Source organism: Vipera berus (assembly GCF_964194415.1).
Source record: "Vipera berus genome assembly, chromosome: 3".
Lineage (NCBI taxonomy): Eukaryota > Metazoa > Chordata > Lepidosauria > Squamata > Viperidae > Vipera > Vipera berus.
Window position 1 is genome coordinate 8,108,734 of NC_138204.1, and position 18,543 is coordinate 8,127,276.

Genomic DNA, 18,543 nt, shown 5'->3' on the forward strand with positions numbered 1-18,543 from the left:
ATAATGTGCCAAGAGAAAAGCAGAAAAAGCAAAAAAACGAGGCTTCTACATTTCTTTTAACGTTTTATTTTCTGGAAGGACAAGAAATCCATGTCACAATCTCCCAACCCTGTGCCATCACAAACAGTAAAAACTGCAAAAAAACCACAAAAAAAACAAAACCCCAAAACCCGCCAATGCAGACAATTTTTAAGTATGCAAAAAAAAAATATCAATCTGTCTTACTGACATCTCGCCAGCAGGTGGCACTGTTTGATGCAGAGAGATCTTGTACAAATTGCGGCAGATGGCTCTGATGTTCTTTTTAATCGGAATAATGACTTAATGTAAATTAATTGTTCTGACATTTTCATTTAATGTTTGGGGAGAAAACGTTTACCTTGCATGGGGGGAAAAACACACCACCAATTTCAAAGACTAACAATATTGTACAAGTACTTTGTTAAACCAAGGCCTGTCTATTCTAGCATTGTTTTTGATAGTATTGACTCCTTGGGTATTTTTTTAAAAAAAGGGCAAATGAACTTCCCCCTCCCTCAGCATGTGGCTGATACAGGTACACTAATACTACAAAAGGAAGTTCCACTGTCAATACAATAGATATATCCTTTATTTTTAAATTTATGCGCACTAATCTGCCTAAATCAGGAGCTATAAAGACATTCCCTTGCTATGAATGAAATATATATACACAAAAGGAAGTATTCTTATTTTAGAATTGTTTTTACTGAAAATCTTACATTGGGAGTAACATAGAATATATCTCAATATTTTACTTTTTTCTGTATTACCCTAGTCAACCTACGAAATAATTTTGCAGTCAGTCCTCATGCAAAAATTGCAACAAATGAACAACACGTAAGTAAGAATGCTGAAATATTTTGATTTTTATGGATGTGCATATGGGGGTCTTCCAATTTTGGGTTGCTTAAGAGGCTCAAGATTATGGCTCAAACAGTTATCTGCATCCTAATTACAAACGTATTGCATTTGATGCAGAATTTTGTACTTAGCTGAAACTAACAAACTGGGTTATAGGTAAGCAGTTGCAAGATTTTTAAAAAAATATATATATGGGGAAACAAGAATGCTGCTTACCAGGAACATGGGATAAAAATATATTTTAATTGCAAGTCATCAGAACAAGATGTCAGTATAGCCATTTTAATCACCTGCAGAGAAACAACAGAAAACAATTAAAACATCATCAGTCTTGAATTAGATATATTACATTTAATGTTTTTTTTTATTATCAGGAAAAATATGCACTGAAGGAAAAGGAAATGGATTATATCCAACTGTATTCAGGCTTAAAATAAACAGAAATTATTGCAACAGAAGTGGTGATTATGACGACAGATAAGGTCCCATCAATTTGCCTACTCATTTTCAATTTAGACAGAAATATTTCTGGTGGAATAAACATAATAACAAAACAATAAGGTTGTCCTATTGGTGATGCCTTTAAGTATAAAAAATAACCGCTAATATTTTTTTTTTAAAAAATACAGTTGAAAACCCTTCTCATGTTCAGAGGTAACCATTTATTCAAAATGAGCATTTTATGGATTTGGTTAGAAAATGCTCTGTTTGTTGAAAATGTCATCTCTTGCAATAGTTAAGAGACCATCTGCAGTGAAAAGGCCAGGATGGGACTCAGTATCACAGTTCCTGAAATGGGCCTGTGCTGTTAGAGGTCCTCAAATCTCTTATTATGTTCATTTCAAAAGCAACTAGGAGTAGGATTGTATTGCTGGGCTTATAAAAGACCAACTTGCAAAATGACAGTGAGCTTGTATTCCTGAATCAAACCATGGATCTGATTGGCACTTGCCACTAAACTGCAAACCAATCAGTCGGGTGGCTCTGCACAGCACCCAGAAAAAGGAAAGAATTAAACCATGGTTAACTTTAACCTTAACCAAGTTTGGGAGGTTGTATGAAGTCAGCGGCTGGATCTTAACCCTTGCTGTCTTTCCTGGTGTCATCTCAGCCGCTGGGAGATGGGTTGGTGGTGATGGACCAATGGCAGCTTCTTCTCCTCAACCTTTCTGGCCTTTGCAGAGATCCCATATGGAGGCAAGAAGATCTCCTTTTGGAAGCCCACATCTCTCTCAAAGGGGTGGGGGAGAGAGGGAGGGAGGGAATGGGGGGGCACCCTGATCTGACCTGGGCTGTCAGGGGAACCGGTCTCTTGGCATTCACCGCGTGCCTTAATTGTATGGACATTAAATCAAGGTCCGCTGTGAACACGCAGAGAAGGGCCCAGGAGCTGTGGGCAAGTGAAGGGACACACAATTCAGACGTGGGTTAGGGGTGCAACAGAGGAAAGACTGAAGCAGGATGCATTGACCCTCCTGATTTACACACACCCATACGCGCACCCTAGGGTCCGTATTTCCTTGCACACGGAAGCAGAAAGACACCCTTCGCTATGGCCAGTTTAAACCACAACTCGCTCTCCCGTGTGCAGAAAGCTTGCTTGGCACCGCATGCGCTTGGCTTAAAGCTGTTGCAGCTACAAGCGGTGATCCTTCCTGAGTGGGATCCCTTATCACACTCAATTCCAGATGCAGCTCCCTCTCCCCCCCACCAATAGGCTGCAGTCACCCGAAATTGGCAACAGATCCCTTCACACCCACCACCCCCGCCACACACTTGGAATGGCTCACTTCCTTACCCCCCACAGAGGGCAGCACAGCTAATCACATGCAGTGATAATCACACATTAGACCTTCCTCACACACCACTGCAGTGTGCACGCGATACAACCTCACACTGCAGCCCCCCCATCCCCAGATGAAGATGGCTTCCTTTATTTTTTTTTAATCACAATTTCCAGTTCTCCTCTCCAGTCTGACCCTAATAGCTGCAATCTGACCCATACATAGGAAAATCAACGTAAAATCACATTTTGTTCTTTTTCTCTTCCCTCACCCCCCACCCCATTCAGAGAGAGAGAGAGAGAGAGAGAGAGAGAGAGAGAGAGAGAGAGAGAGAGAGAGAAGGGATGGAGGGGAGGAAGAGGAGGGAGGAGGGGAGGATAGATGGAAGGAAAGAAGGAAGGAAGAAAATAAAGTAGGAAGGAAGGAAGGAGAGGAGGATGAGAGGGAAGGAGGGAGGTGGGGGGAGGGAGGGAGGAGAGAGAAGAAGGAAGGAAGGAAGGAAGGAAGGAAAGGGAGGAGGAGGACGAGGGGAAGGGAGGAGAGAGAGGAAGGACGGAAGGAAGGAAATCTCCCAAAATTACATACTGATACAAAGGCACAGCCTCGCGCGCACATACATACACACACACACACAGGACTTCCATGCATGTGCCACAAAAAAAATGTATGTGTGCGCGCGCGCACAGAGAACACACAGACACCCGTTATTCTCTACAATAATTCCATGTCAAATCCTGCGGCAGCATCACAAAGCGGGTCTTGGTGATCAGTCAAAAAAAATAATAATCAACCACTACCCTGCCTTAGTTCCAAAAGGCATTTTATCTCAGTGGAACAAACACCCCCCTCCCACACACACACACATACCTCGCCGCTCCGAGCCCTTTCCTCATTCTGCCCCCGTCCCTTTCGCTCCAAGCGCGATTTCCTCTCTCTTGGAAATCAAAACCCCGCAGTCTCTCCGGATCCGTGCAGAGAAGAAACAAAGGCGCAACCCCCCAGCTATGCAAGCTCCATTCCAAGCCTCCTCGGGAAGCCAGCGTGCCCTCCTCATCCTCGTCCCCTTCCTCAGAACAGGCGCCTCTCCTTCTGCAGCGGCGCCTCCCGACCTCCCGCTTCATCCCGCGACTCGGAACGCAGAAAAAGAAAGAAAGCGCTTTTCACGCTGCGCCCTGAAATCCGTTCCGTAAAAGCTCCGCCGGCAGGTTTCCTAGCGGTACCCCAGATTCTCCCCGTCTTCTCGACCCGCCCCCCCTCCCCTCCACTAGCCGCGAGAGGTAGGCAGGAAAGGGGGGGGGAAGGAGTATCCGCGCATCTGGACTTTGCGGAACGAGGGGGCGGGGAGGGGACCCGCATTCCTGGACCAGGCGCCGCGCTTCCAGCCGTCCACACGCACACGCATGCAACCCGCTGGTTCAAACAGCTTGCGAGCGCTGCAGAGTTTCCGGTGGAGACCTGGGGGAGGGGGGGAGCTTCAGGATGCCCCCTCATCTATACGGTGTATGTATGTGTGTGTGTGTGTGTGTGTGTGTGTGTGTAAGGCCGCGTCCCCCTTGTCTCCCCCTCCACCCTTTTTAAATCCGTTTCGAGGAGCTTTGATTTAACGGGAAGGGAAAAAAAAACCCGATGCGGGTTGGTTGCCCCTACGAGCCCCCCCTCTTTCGTCTCCTCCTTTTAAAGTCCGATTTTAATGAAGAACTGAGAAGGTGCAGCGAAGGAAGAAGAAGAGTACGTGCGCGAAGAGGGACCTTGAAAAAAAGGGGTCCCCTGTTGCTCTTTCTCTCCAAAGTAGCTCTTTCTTTCTTTCTTTCTTTCTTTCTTTCTTTCTTTCTTTCTTTCTTTCTTTCTTTCTTTCTTTCTTTCTTTCTTTCTTTCTTTCTTTCTTTCTTTCTTTCTTTCTTTCTTTCTTTCTTTCTTTCTTTCTTCTCTTCTTCACTCCTCCTCCAGACTCCCCCTTCTTTCCTCCAGCTCTGCGGCCTAGCTCTGAAGCTCTCTCTGTCCATCTCTCTTCTCTCTCTCTCTCTCTCTCTCTCTCTCTCTCTCTCTCTCTTAGTCGCCCCCCCCAGCTGATTTTTCCCCCACCTCCCTCGGGAGGAGGAGAAGGAGGATGACGAACGGGGGGAGGGGCAACCTCTCCTCCCCCCCACCCCACGGCCGACGGGTTCAGCTGATCCAAGCTGAAAGGTTGCCTCGCGCTCGCCCCCCCACCCGCCCTCTCCTCCCCCCCGCCCTCTCCTCCCCCCCCTCCCCGCTCTCCGGCTTCCTCTGCTCTCGCTCTCCCGCCCGACTTCGAAGCGCATCTGCCGGCTGGGCGGACAGCGCCAGAGATTACACCGGGACGCCATGACGTCATGGCCGGGCCCAAGTTCGCCTCCGGCTGTTAAAGATGCTCTTGGAACGGTGTGTGTGTGTGTGTGTGGTGGAGAGAGAGGGGAGCATCCACGTTCGGAAGAGACGCCGGGGACGGGGTCGCCAGGGGGGAGGGAGGAAGAGACGGGATGGGTACCACCAGGTTGGGTAGGGAGGCGTAGGGGAGGGCGCGTGGGGGTCGCTGGGGAGGGGGGCAGAGATGGAGGTGGCGGGTTAGGAGGAGGGTGGGGTTGGCGTTGGGGGCGCAGCGGGCGGGGGGGCATCAATGTGGGTGGGGAGGGAAAGAGAGGAATCGCGCCCGAGGAGGGGTGGGGGTCGCGATGTGGGAGGGGATGAGATGGAAGTCACTCGGCTTGGGAGGAAGGTACGATTTGGGGAGGAGGGGGCAGAGGTCTCCAATGGTTGGGGGCAGAGCAGGGAAAGGCTGACGGGGAACGCAGGTATCCCGCGAAGGCCGGGAAGAAACCTTGGTGTTCGGAAAGGCCGGGTCAGAGGAGAGAGAGAAAGGGATGGAGGGGATAAGAGAGTAAGAAGAGGAGGATTGGAAAAAGGAAAGAGGGACCGCGGGAGGGATGGAGGAAGAAGGAGGAGAAGAAGAATAAAAGGCATAAAATGAGAGAGGGGAGGGGAAGAGGAGGAGGCAGGAGCGGGCTGCGTAACCCGGCTCCGCATTTCTTCCGAAACACCCGCAACCTCTCCACACACATCCCCCGCCCGAACCCGGTCCGCGAAGGGTCATTTCATCCCGGGACTTCGCAGTCCGGCCCGAGGCGAAGTCACCAGGACAAGGAACGAAAAAGGGATCCTCCTAAGGCCGGTTCCCGGCTCAAAACCCGAAAAAGCGCCGGGGAAACACCGGGTTTCGTTTCCCCTGTTCGCTTCGCACAAACCTCAAAATGAAATTATATGCAATCTGGCGGCTGCGTTCGGCGTTCGCGTGCTAAACTCCCGTGTTTCACCTGAGATCCGAGAGGTGAACTCGGAGGGCTGAGTTATTTTAGGATTCCATCTGCGGCGCGAAACCCCCCCCCCCCCAAAAAAAAATTCCACTCATCAGATCCAGCAGCTTGTGAGAACGCAATCGCAGGTTACTCACACCGCTGCGAGGCTCCGAGGCCCGCTTGTTCGCTCATACACACGACCAAGTCAGATCTTCACGTTCACGCACCCATTCGCGCAACTCGTAGCGCCTTCCTCCTCGCCAACGCGTTTCCTCGCAGAGACTTGCGCCTTTGGTCAAACAGAGCTGGCGGCGTCCGGAGAAACGTACGCAAAACTACAACCAGATCCCACTCAAAAGCTTGCCAAGGCGGTATCCACCCGGGCGAGATCCCCCACCCACTAGGGACCACGTCCGCGTTATCTCTGAGGTTCGTTCAGGAGTCCTACACCTAGGTAACGGCAGACCAGGATACCTCGCCTGATCGAGGGGAGGAAAGGCAGAAAAGGAGGAAGGGGGGAGGGGGAGAGAGAGAGATCCGCATAGATCCTGCGAAAAAACCCTCCTCCCCCCCAGTTTAGCGACCCCTCCCCATTTCTCCTGTTGAAATCCCTGAACCGGAAAACTCCTCCGCTACCCTGCAGGCCTCTTATCCCGGGGGGGGGAGGGGGCGGCGGACACAACCCCGTTGCTTTCCATGGGATCCATCCCCTCGGCAGAGCTTGGCGCAGGAGAACAAGCCCTGTTGATTTCAATGGGGAGAGGCGCAGGTCGCAGAATCCCACCCGACTCGCGGCGGGGCCCCAACGATTCTCACACTCCCCCCCCCATGGATGGATGGGTGGGTGGGTGGGTGGACGGACCGACCGACGGATGGATGGACGGATCGACCGACCGGCGGATAAATGGACGGACAATCCCCGCTTCCCATAACCGGCCAGGCCTTCGGCGTCGCAAGTTACCCTAAGCGCCAGTTCTTCTTCCATCTCTTGCCCGCTTCTGCGTTCAGACGCGGCTCCTCCGACGATCCTGGACTCCTCACTTCTTCGAAGTGGGTTACTCCGGTTCAAGGAGGAGACTTGACGGCGAACCTTTTGTTCTCCGGCGGGAGAAAAAGAATCTACTCTTTTAAAACAAACAAACAAACAAATAAATAAATAAATGAAAAACGGTCGTCCTCTCTCTCTCTCTCTCTCTCTCTCTCTCTCTCTCTCTCTCTCTCCCCCCCTCGTGAAATCTGTGGGTTTGCGATGCAGAAGAAACCGTGCGAATTTTTCAACGACCTTCGTTCTCCGAAACTCCCCCCCCCAATCTGAAACCTCCTCCTGGATTTATCTTCTCTCTCTCTCTCTCTCTCTCTCTCTCTCTCGCTCTGTGTGTGTGTGTGTGTGCGCGCGCGCGTGTTTCTGTGTGCGTGTTGTAAAACAGATCCACAAAATAGATCCACTTGCAGACCAAAAAAAAACCCCCCAAACAAAACAAAAACAAGGAAGGCTGCTCTTTTCGATGTTTTGCAGATCGAGCTTCTGCTGGGGTGGGCTTTTTTCTCTCCCTTCCCCCCCCCGCACCGCACCGCCTCCCCTCCCCCCCCCCCGATTCAATCTTCCCGGCGGCATCGGGTGCGAACGCCGGGGAATTTCTGTCCGCGTTTGGAAAAGCATTGAAAAGGCCCGTTTCTTTCTTGCTTGCTTTTTTTTTCGCGGGGGGGGGGGGCGGTCTTCTCTCCCTTCCTTTCGCCTTAAGAAGCCGCAGATGGGACTAATTTATTCTTCGGATTTGTCATCAGAAGCGCGGGAGGGGGGCGGGGGGGGAAGAGAGAGAGAGCGGGGAGAAGAAGGAGAAAATATATTCTTTTAACCTTTTCCTTTTAAAATCCTTTAGCGAGGCGAATCTCGACCGAAGCAGCTCTAAAGGATAATAATAAACCGGGCCGGGCCCTTTTCTTCACTCCGATTTTTTTTAAATCTTTTTTTTTTAAAAAAAGGTCAGAAAGCTGATGCAAGAGCCCAGTTGCCAAGACTGATCCGAAGAATAACAAAAGACGAAAAGTGGGGAGGGGGGGAGGAGGAGGAGGGAGGTGTGGCGGAAAAAAAAAACTTAGTTGCCAAGGCTTAGGCTTACTCCGAGGATTAAAAAAAACAACATTAAGAAGCCGCTCCAACTTCCCCAGTGCTAACTGTGGGTGGGAAATGGAAGGAGAGGGCATCTACCCCCATTGTGTGTTTTTGTGAGAGGGAGGGGGGGGCGGGTGGAAGAGGGCAGGAATGACCCAGGAAGACGGTTCTTTTTCCCAGCCTCCAAGCTTCCTTCCTTCCTTCCTTCCTTCCTTCCTTCCTTCCTTCCTTCCTTCCTTCCCCCACACTCCCTCCTCCCCCCTTCCCTCCCTTCCTCCATTTTATTTCCTCTATTCCTTCTCCTCCTCTTTCCTTCGTTCCCTCCCTTTTTCTCCCTTTTTTCTTTCTTCCCACTTTCCCCCTTCTCCTCCCTCCCTCCCTCCCTTCCTCCTTCCCCTCCCTCCCTCCCTCCCGCTCTCTTTCTCCATTTTCTTTCCTTTTTTCTTCTTCCTTTCTTCTCCTCCTTACTTCTTTCTTTCTTTCCCTTCCGTTCTCCATTTTATTTCCTTTATTCCTTCTTCCCACTTTCCTTCTCCCTCCCTCCCTCCCTCCCTCCCTTCCTTCTGTCCCGATTCACAAGTCAACTCAAGAAAAACGAACCCATTTGCCAGGCCCAAGAAAGAATCTATTCCCCAACGCCTTGAAAAAATTGGTTTCTCTCCTTTTCATTCTACTATTAGGCACACCCACGCCACACAATCGCTTACTCACTGCTGGGTTTCAAGCTCGCTGGGCAAAATAAAAACCATTCCTCAGCTCGCTGTCTCTCTCTCTCTCTCTCTCTCTATCTCTCTCTCTCTCTCTCTCTCCCTCCCTCCCTCCCTCCTTCCCTCCTTCCAATGTTGGACTAAAAGCGCTTTCCCGAAAGGCAACTGGACTTTTCTTGTTTTTTTCCTCCCTTGAGAACATTTCGCTTCACAATCCAAGACATTTCTTTAGTTCTGGAGCTTCTTGGATGAGAAGCGAAATTTTTTCAAGGGGGAAAAAAACAAACAAGAAAAGTCCAGTTGCCTTTTGAAATAGCACCTTTGGGACAACCTTGGCCTGGATGATTGAGACTCTCCACTGACAACCAATGTTGGACTACAACTTTCATCATCCACAAGGTGAGAATTCCCAGTGTGCTGGGAGTAATGGATAGGAATATCCCAATTAAAAAAAAATCACAATAAAACGTCCCTAAAACATCCTACCCATGTTTTTTTCCTGTACAATCCACTTAGGCAAAAATTCCGGGAGCCCCGACGGCCTTGGGTTCCCTTTGAGTTCAATCTAGTTCTGGGAAAAATGCGGCGTGGGCTGATCTTTCGGTCCGTTTAACTCGGAGCTCTAGAAATTTCACTTCTAGAGGCTTGGCGGTTTCAGCATCATTTCTAGCTAGGGTGGAAAACATATTTTGTTTGTCCAGCGCGCTCGCAAAGCGCGTAAATAAGCAGCAAGGTCCCAAACAAAACCCGAACGAAAAACCGGCATAGATTTGTTGAAATGGTTGAATCTCCTCTTCATCCTTCCCAAACGTTTTCCTTTGAAAAAATAAAAATAAATCACTCCGTTAAGAATCCGCGCAGAGTTTGGGGGGGGGGGAAGTCTCCGGACACGTGGACAGCGTTTCAAGAAAGAAAGAAAGAAAGAAAGAAAGAAAGAAAGAAAGAAAGAAAGAAAGAAAGAAAGAAAGAAAGAAAGAAAGAAAGAAAGAAAGAAAGAAAGAAAGAAAGAAAGGAAGAAAGAAAGAGGTCCATCCCGTCCATCCATCCTTCGGGCAACTCTTTTCGAAAGAGCCGCTCTCCTTTCCCTGGCAAATAGGATTCCCAAAAACTGCCGAGGAGGGAAAGGCGCCGCGGAGGGTCGGGAGGAGAGAGAAGCCGAAAAAGGAGGACAAGCAAATTCCTTGGGGGGGGGGAGGGGCGGGGGCGACCCCCCCTCCCTCCGGTTTTAAGCAGATCTTGATGTGGAGACGGGGTGGGGGGGGGGAGGAAGTCCTTTCGGGACCCTGGATCTTGTGCGCTCCTCCTCCTCCTCCAACAGAGAAGAACATTTGCAACTCAAGGCTGAAGAAGCATCACCAAGCACGGATGGCGTTGCCTAGTTTGGGTAACGAAACGTCTGCAAGAAAAGCACCAAGGACCCTCAGGTCCCCCCCCCCCACACACACACACCAAGAGCTACGGGGAGGGAGAGGGGAGGGGGGTCCGGACCGGCAGGGGCCCAACGGAGCGGCCGCAAAAAAAAAAAACACAACCGCCCCCCCAAAAAAACCCCACAGCAACAACAACAACCCAGCGGCTCACGGCTTCGCGCTGTCCATGGTAGTTCGGCCGTCCCGGCCCTTCCCCAAACGCGCGGATTCCCCGTTTGCGCTTCTTCGCCGTTGCCTTTTTCGAAAACCTTCTTCGCCCGGTTCTTTGGGCAGCAGGACCCTCGCCCCTTTTTTTTACGCGCCCCCGAGACCAAGGAAAAGAGGGGAGGGGGGTCTTTCCCCTCTCCCCGAACACGCAAGGAAAGTCAGCCCGAGCGGGACTCAGCGGTTGCCTTTTTTTATAAATAATAATGATAATGATAATGATAATAATGAAGAAGAAGGAGGAGGAGGAGGAGGAATAATAACACACTACTACTACTACTACTACTAATAATAATAATAATAATAATGATAATGATAATGATAATAATAATAATGAAGAAGGAGGAGGAGGAGGAATAATAACACACTACTACTACTACTACTACTACTACTAATAATAATGATAATGATAATAATGAAGAAGGAGGAGGAGGAGGAATAATAACACACTACTACTACTACTACTACTATTACTACTACTACTACTACTACTACTAATAATAATAATAATAATCTGGATAATTTCTTCTCAAGCCCAGAACGAAGCCTCTTCTGGTTGAACTCCCAAATCCAATGGCAGAACGAAATCTTTCCAAGTCTCCCTTAAATCCTCCAGCGGCGCCTTTCAATCCCGACGCTAAACTCGTTTCAATCCCTTTTCACCTCGGAAAGACCTTCTCCGGGCCAGCAAAGCGGACGTCCCGTTTTGGGGCTTTTTCTGCGGGGAGGGCCCATCGGCTTCTTTGTCTGCCTTCCTCGGTCGGATTCGCCAGCCTGGCCGCTTTTTCCCTAGCTTGATCCGGATTGACTGCGGGGGTGGGGGGGGAGGGAGGGCTACACCCCTCCCCCCCCCGCCCGTTCGTTCCTAAGCCGAGGACGCGAAGAAGCGGATCACCCAAGAGAGCTGGCGAGCCGCAGCTTGTAAAGGGGACGGTGGTTGTAAAAAGCACGCTTCTTCTCCCGACTACATTTAGGAGAAATTGCAGTCATAATCACAAACAACGTGCTAAACCCGTTGGCCTTAAAGCGGGCTTAGATCCCGGCGGATCGTGGCCAGAGCTGTTAGATTCGGGCGGATCTCCGAATTGGGGACTTTCGCTGCCATCCGCATAACGGGCGCAGCTCGTTAACCGGGACGAAGCGACCCCGAGAGCCGGTGAAGGGACAAACTCCACGGAAGAATTCGTTCCCACGTTCCCTTTAGAGACCGCCTCGCTTGGAGGGAGCGGGAAGCTGCGGCGGAGGGTCCGGCTTGAAACGGGTTGTGGGCCTCTCGGGGCGGGTGGGAAAACCAGGCCTTCGGTCGGTGGTGGTGGGTGGGTGGGTGGGTAGATGAGGGGGGGGTTGTGTCTTGGAGGTGAGGTCCTCCAGACAACCCTTCTCTCCCCCCCCCTCCCCGCGTTTGTGCGTTTCCTTCCCCGGCTCTGAGCGACCCGGGGGTGGGTGGGGGGCGGCCCTTCCGCGGCGACGGGATCAAGAGAAAGGCTTGGAAAAGCAGCGCCGTCCGGGAACAGAGTCAAGCATCCCCGGGGCTGGAAGCTGGGCAGGGGGAAGGGGGAGGGGGAGGGATGCTGACCCACCTGAGAGGCTGGGGGCTCCGCTTTATGGTCGGTTCGAAGCAGCATCTGCTCCCTCCATTGGCGTCGAGGAGAGGAGGGCTGAGCTCCAGCCGCTGCGCCCTCTCGGCCCCAGGCGCGGGGTGGTTTAGATGCTCTCTTTTTACAAGGAAGAGGGGCAGTTTGGGTGAAGATTTTCCTCTCTCCGTTCCTACTTTTTTTTTTTGCTTTCTCCTTTTTTTTCCTTTTTCTTCCTCTGATTCGTTCCTTGTCTGTCTCACTCTTTCTCCCCGTCTCCCACTCGTTTTTCCCTTTTCCTTTTTTCTCTTCCCCTTCTTTCCTTCCTTCTTTCTTTCCTCTTCCTCTTCTTCCCTTTCTTCCTTACATTTTCTCCTCCCTCCCTCCTTCCCTTCCTTCCTCCTTCGTTCCTTCCTCTTCCTTTTCTTCCCTCTCTTCACATTTTCTCCTTCCTTCCTTCCTTCCTTCCTTCCTTCCTTCCTTCCTTCCTTCCTTCCTTCCTTCCTTCCTTCCTTCCTTCTGTTCCCTTTCTTTCTTACACTTTCTCCTTCCTTCCTTACACTTCCTTTTCTTTCCTTTCTTCCTTACATTTTCTCCTTCCTCCCTCCCTCCTTCCCTTCCTCCCTCCTTCGTTCCTTCCTTCCTCTTCCTTTTCTTCCCTTTCTTTACATTTTCTCCTTCCTTCCTTCCTCTTCCTTTTCTTCCCTTTTTTCCTTACATTTTTTCTTCCTCCCTCCCTCCTTCCCTTCCCTTCCTTCCTCCTTCCTTCCTTCCTCTTCCTTTTCTTCCCTTTCTTCCTTACATTTTTTCCTTCCTTCCTTCCTTCCTTCCTTCCTTCCTTCCTTCCTTCCTTCCTTCCTTCCTTCCTTCCTTCCTTCCTTCCTTCCTTCCTTCCTTCCTTCCTTCCTTCCTTCCTTCCTTCCTTCCTTCTACATCCTCTATCGGGCCACCAACTGTTCTTCAAACAAAGAGACTGTGCCTGCACGAACCCAGCTTTCCTTCCCACCGAGGGGGCCGCGTTTTAGCTTCTCAAGACCCCCTCCCAGCAATCCAGAGTGGCGGGGAATCTACCATAACAGCGATCCCGCCAGTAAAAAACAAAAAACACAAAAAAAACACAAAAAAAATTAAAAATCCGGCCGGCTAGCAAAAAAACCAAAGCCAAAACAAAAAAACCCGCGCAGAACCTAGCGCCCCGCGCATCTCCTTCTATCCCGCCCAGAGCTGGTCACGTTCCCAGCCGGGTCGAGAGGAGGAAAAACATGTATTTTATTTTTCAAAAAAAGGAAACAAAACAGAATTCTTGTCGTTTTGTCAGCCCCAAACTCCTCTGAATCTGACACTCGCTCTGATCTAAGAGAGGGGAACTTAAGATTCCTCGGCGGTGGGCTGGGGAGCGTGTGTGTGTGTGTGTGTGTGTGTGTGTGTGTCTTACCCATCACCCTCCCGAAGCACAATTCCGATAAAAATTAACATTTCCGTCTTTTTCTAGACCAACCCTTCTCCCTAGACGAGTAACTGCCAAATTACACGGGCAGGTGCGTGCATATCTGAGCGCATACACACCCCGGCGTGCACACCAGAAGCATAAGTACACGTTCCCCAACGGCGCGCTCTGTTAAGTCTTAAATAACGCAGCTTTCAACACGCATGCACGGAGCCCAGCATCCATTTTCACGCGCCCGCTTTTCACCCCCCCCCCCGCTTTCCCTCTCCTCCCTCCCCACCCCACCCCACCCCGCCTTCTGGGTTCAGCCCTTGCCCTCCCCATCTAGGGGCGTCTCGGCTTTCTTCCTCGGAACCTCGAACTCCGGGTCCGACACCCCCCTCCCCTCAATAAAACAAAAATTGAAGTCACCCTTTCCTTTCGGAGCGATGGGGAGGGGGGGGGAAAGAATCTCTTCCCCCCCTCCCCGCCGATGATTTACAGTCGCTGGAGGACTCCCCCCCCCTATTCCTTTCTCCCTCGACCTCTCTGTAATTGGACACCCCCTCCCCACACACACAAAAGTGCAATACGGAAAGGTCCATTTCGAGCCCCCTCCCCATACTCACCTTCTCTGGCCTGACACCCTCCCCGCTTTTTTTGCAGGTGGGGGGGGGGAAAGGGAGAAATTCCCAGAGCTTCCCGTCCGTCCCTCTTCGCGGCCAGGCGAGCTAGGCTGTTCCCAAGGCTGAGCGATCTGGGCCTAGCCGGGCATAAGAAAAGAGCCGGGGGGGGGGGCTTTGAAACGCCGTCCCCATTCAGCGCATTCATTCGCCTCGCTCCTAACGGTCTTTTGAGCAGCAAATCCAACCAAGGGGGACGAGGGAGGGGGCCAGGGAGGGAGGGAGGGAGGGAGGAGGAAGGGGACGACGCTCCCCACCCCAGCCGCTGCTCCTCCTCCCCCCCCCGCCCCCACCCCACAGATGCAACAATAGCCGGCAGCTCACAGCTCGGGAGTAACTCCTTCCCCAAAATTGGTGGAGCCAACAGAATGTCGTCGTCCCCCCCCCCCACTTCTCTCTGGCAGCTACTCCTCCATTGGCAGGGCTCCTGCGCAGATTCCAATACATTTCTTTCTTTCTTTTTTTAAAAAAAAATAGAGATACAGGTATTCTTTGACTTATGACCAGGATAGAGCCCAAAATTTCTCTTAAGTGAGAGGTATAGGTATAGGTATATATCATCTTCTTTACCCTGACAGTTTCCTGAGAGTTAGAACAGTTCCTGACAATCAGAGCCATTAACCAGTGGAACAACCTGCCTCCAGAAGCTGTGAATGCTCCAACACTAGAGGTTTTTAAGAAGAGACTGGACAGCCATTTGTCTGAAATGGTATAGGTAGGTATATCTATTCTATTCCTGCCTGAGCAGGGGGTTGGACTAGAAGATCTCTAAGGTCCCTTCCAACTTCTACTCTACTCTACTCTACTCTACTCTACTCTACTCTACTCTACTCTATTCTATTCTATTCTATTCTATTCTATTCTATTCTATTCTATTCTATTCTATTCTATTCTATTCTATTCTATTCTATTCTATTCTATTCTATTCTATTCTATTCTATTCTATTCTATTCTATTCTATTCTTACCCTACCCTACCCTACCCTATTTCTCAACTTTAGCCATTTAAAGATATTTGGACTTCAATTCCGAGAATTCCACAGTCAGCAATGTCCACACACTGAAGTTGGCACCTTCTAAAATGGCTACGGTTGAGAGATCCATTTCTCATTCATGTGAATTGCGGATTCTGACCCTAATGCTTTCATTCGCTGTTCTCTTTCTGTTCTAAGCTCCTGAGTTTTTAGAGATAGCCAAGGTCTCTTCTGGGTCCTCGGGGTCACGTGATCCCTTTTTGCAACCTTCTGACCAGCAAAGTCAATGGGGAAGACAGAGTCACTTAACAACCATGTTACTAATTTCACAACTGCATTGATTCACTTAACAACTGTGGAAAGAAAAGTCGTCAAATGGAACAAAACTCGCTTAACAAATTTCTCCCTTAGCAGCATAAATTTTTGGTTCAACTGTGGCTGTCAGTTGAGGACTGCCTATAAAAACAGTGCAGAAGCGAATAATAATAATAATAATAATAATAATAATAATAATAATAATAATAATAATAATAATAATAATAATGATGATAATAATAATAATAATAATAATAATAATAATAATAATAATAATAATAATAAAATTTATGTCACTGTTCATCGCCCTGAGTCCTTAGGGAGAAGGGCGGTATACAAATCAAATAAATAAATAATAATAATAATAATAATAATAATAATAATAATAATAATAATAATAATAATAATAATAATCCCCTTCATGGATTACTGCCTTGTCGTGGCGAAGGGGCTTGCGTAATTCAATGAAGCTATGAGCTATGCCGTGCAGGGCCACCCAAGACGGACAGGTCATAGCAGAGAGTTCTGACAAAACGTGATCCACTGGAGAAGGAAATGGCAACCCACTCCAGTATCTTTGCCATGAAAACCCTATGGACAGTACCAAAAGGCAAAACGATATGACGCTGGAAGATGAGCCCCTCAGGTCGGAAGGCGTCCAATATGCTACTGGGGAAGAGCAGAGGGCTAGTACTAGTAGCGCCAGAAAGAATGAAGCGACTGGGCCAAAGCCGAAAGGACGCTCAGCTGTGGATATGTCTGGTAGTGAAAGGAAAGTCCGATGCTGTAAAGATTTTTTCTCCATAGGAACCTGGAATGTAAGATCCATGAATCAAGGAAAGCTGGACGTGGTCAAACAAGAGATGACAAGACTGAACATTGACATCTTAGGTATCAGCGAACTAAAATGGACAGGAATGGGTGAATTTAATTCAGATGACCATCAGGTATACTACTGCGGGCAAGAATCCCTCAGAAGAAATGGAGTAGCCTTCATAGTCAATAAAAGAGTAGGAAAAGCAATACTGGGATACAATCCTCAAAATGACAGAATGATCTCAGTTCGAATCCAAGGCAAACCATTCAATATCACAGTAGTCCAAGTCTATGCCCCAACCACCGGTGCTGAAGAGGATGAAATTGACCGGTTCTATGAAGCCCTACAGCACCTTATAGAACTAACACCAAAAAATGATGTCCTTATCATCATGGGGGATTGGAATGCTAAAGTAGGAAGCCAAAAGATAACCGGAATAACAGGCAAGTTTGGCCTTGGAGTACAAAATGAAGCAGGGCACAGGCTGATAGAATTTTGTCAAGAGAATACGATGGTCATAGCAAACACCCTTTTCCAACAACCCAAGAGACGGCTCTACACATGGACATCACCAGACGGTCAACACAGAAATCAGATTGACTATGTACTCTGCAGCCAAAGATGGAGAAGCTCTATACAGTCAATAAAAACAAGACCAGGAGCTGACTGTGGCTCAGACCATGAGCTTCTTGTTGCAAAGTTTAAGCTTAAACTGAAGAAAGTAGGGAAAAGCACTAGGCCAGTCAGGTATGAATTAAATCATATCCCTGTTGAATATACAGTAGAGGTGACAAATAGATTTAAGGAATTAGATCTGATAGACAGGGTGCCTGAAGAACTATGGACAGAGGTTCGCAACATTGTACAAGAGGTAGCAACCAAAACCATCCCAAAGAAAAAGAAATGCAAGAAAGCAAAATGGCTGTCTGAGGAAGCTTTGCAAATAGCTGAGGAAAGGAGGGAAGCAAAAGGCAAGGGAGAAAAAGAAAGATACGCCCAACTGAATGCAGAATTCCAGAGAATAGCTAGAAGAGATAAGAATGACTTCATAAATGAACAGTGCAAAGAAATAGAAGAAAACAATAGAATAGGGAGGACCAGAGATCTTTTCAAGAAAATTGAAGAGATGAAGGGAACGTTCAATGCAAAAATGGGCATGATAAAGGACCAAAATGGCAGGGACCTAACAGAGGCAGAAGAGATTAAGAAGAGGTGGCAAAATTACACAGAAGAACTATACAAGAATGAGCTTAACGTCCCTGATAATCACAATGAGGTGGTCACTGACCTCGAGCCAGACATCCTAGAATGTGAAGTGAAGTGGGCCTTAGAAAAGCTGAGCAACAACAAAGCTAGTGGAGGTGACAGTATTCCAGCTGAGCTATTCAAAATCTTAAAAGACGATGCAGTAAAAGTGCTACACTCAATTTGCCAGCAAATTTGGAAAACTCAACAGTGGCCACAGGATTGGAAAAGATCAGTTTACATTCCAATTCCAAAGAAAGGCAGTGCCAAAGAATGTTCAAACTATCGCACCATTGCACTCATTTCTCATGCTAGTAAAGTTATGCTTAAAATCCTACAAGCTAGACTCCAGCAGTATGTGGATCGAGAACTACCAGAAGTACAGGCAGGATTTCGAAGAGGCAGAGGAACTAGAGATCAAATTGCCAACATACGCTGGATCATGGAAAAAGCTAGAGAGTTCCAGAAAAACATCTACTTCTGCTTCATTGACTATGCTAAAGCCTTTGATTGTGTGGATCATAACAAACTGTGGCAAGTTCTTAAAGAGATGGGAGTACCAGAACATCTTATTTGTCTCTTGAGAAACCTATATGCGGGCCAAGAAGCAACAGTGAGAACTGGACACGGAACCACTGATTGGTTCAAAATTGGGAAAGGAGTCCGGCAAGGCTGTATACTGTCACCTTGCCTATTTAACTTATATGCAGAGCACATCATGAGAAAGGCAGGGCTAGATGAATCAAAAGTTGGAATTAAGATTGCTGGAAGAAATATCAACAACCTAAGATATGCAGATGATACCACTCTAATGGCAGAAAGTGAAGAGGAACTGAAGAGTCTCTTGTTGCGAGTGAAGAAGGAGAGTGCAAAAGTTGGGTTGAAACTAAACATTAAGAAAACTAAGATCATGGCATCCGGCCCTCTTAATTCCTGGCAAATAGATGGGGAAGAAATGGAGGTAGTGACAGATTTTATTTTCCTGGGCTCCAAGATCACTGCAGATGGGGACTGTAGTCAAGAAATTAAAAGACGCTTGCTCCTAGGGAGGAAAGCCATGGCAAATCTAGACAGCACAC

The 18,543-nt window shown here is 48.6% G+C and overlaps 1 protein-coding gene across 1 annotated transcript in view; it reads right to left on the reverse strand.

Moving 5' to 3' along the window:
• Positions 1–15,397, reverse strand: part of COL20A1 (collagen type XX alpha 1 chain) — a 532,145-nt gene extending 516,748 nt beyond the window's left edge. Inside the window, exon 1 of the mRNA XM_081323724.1 lies at positions 15,355–15,397. The gene's annotated coding sequence lies outside the window, so the exon portion shown is untranslated. The remainder of the gene's footprint in view (positions 1–15,354) is intronic.
• Positions 15,398–18,543: the final 3,146 nt, after the last annotated feature.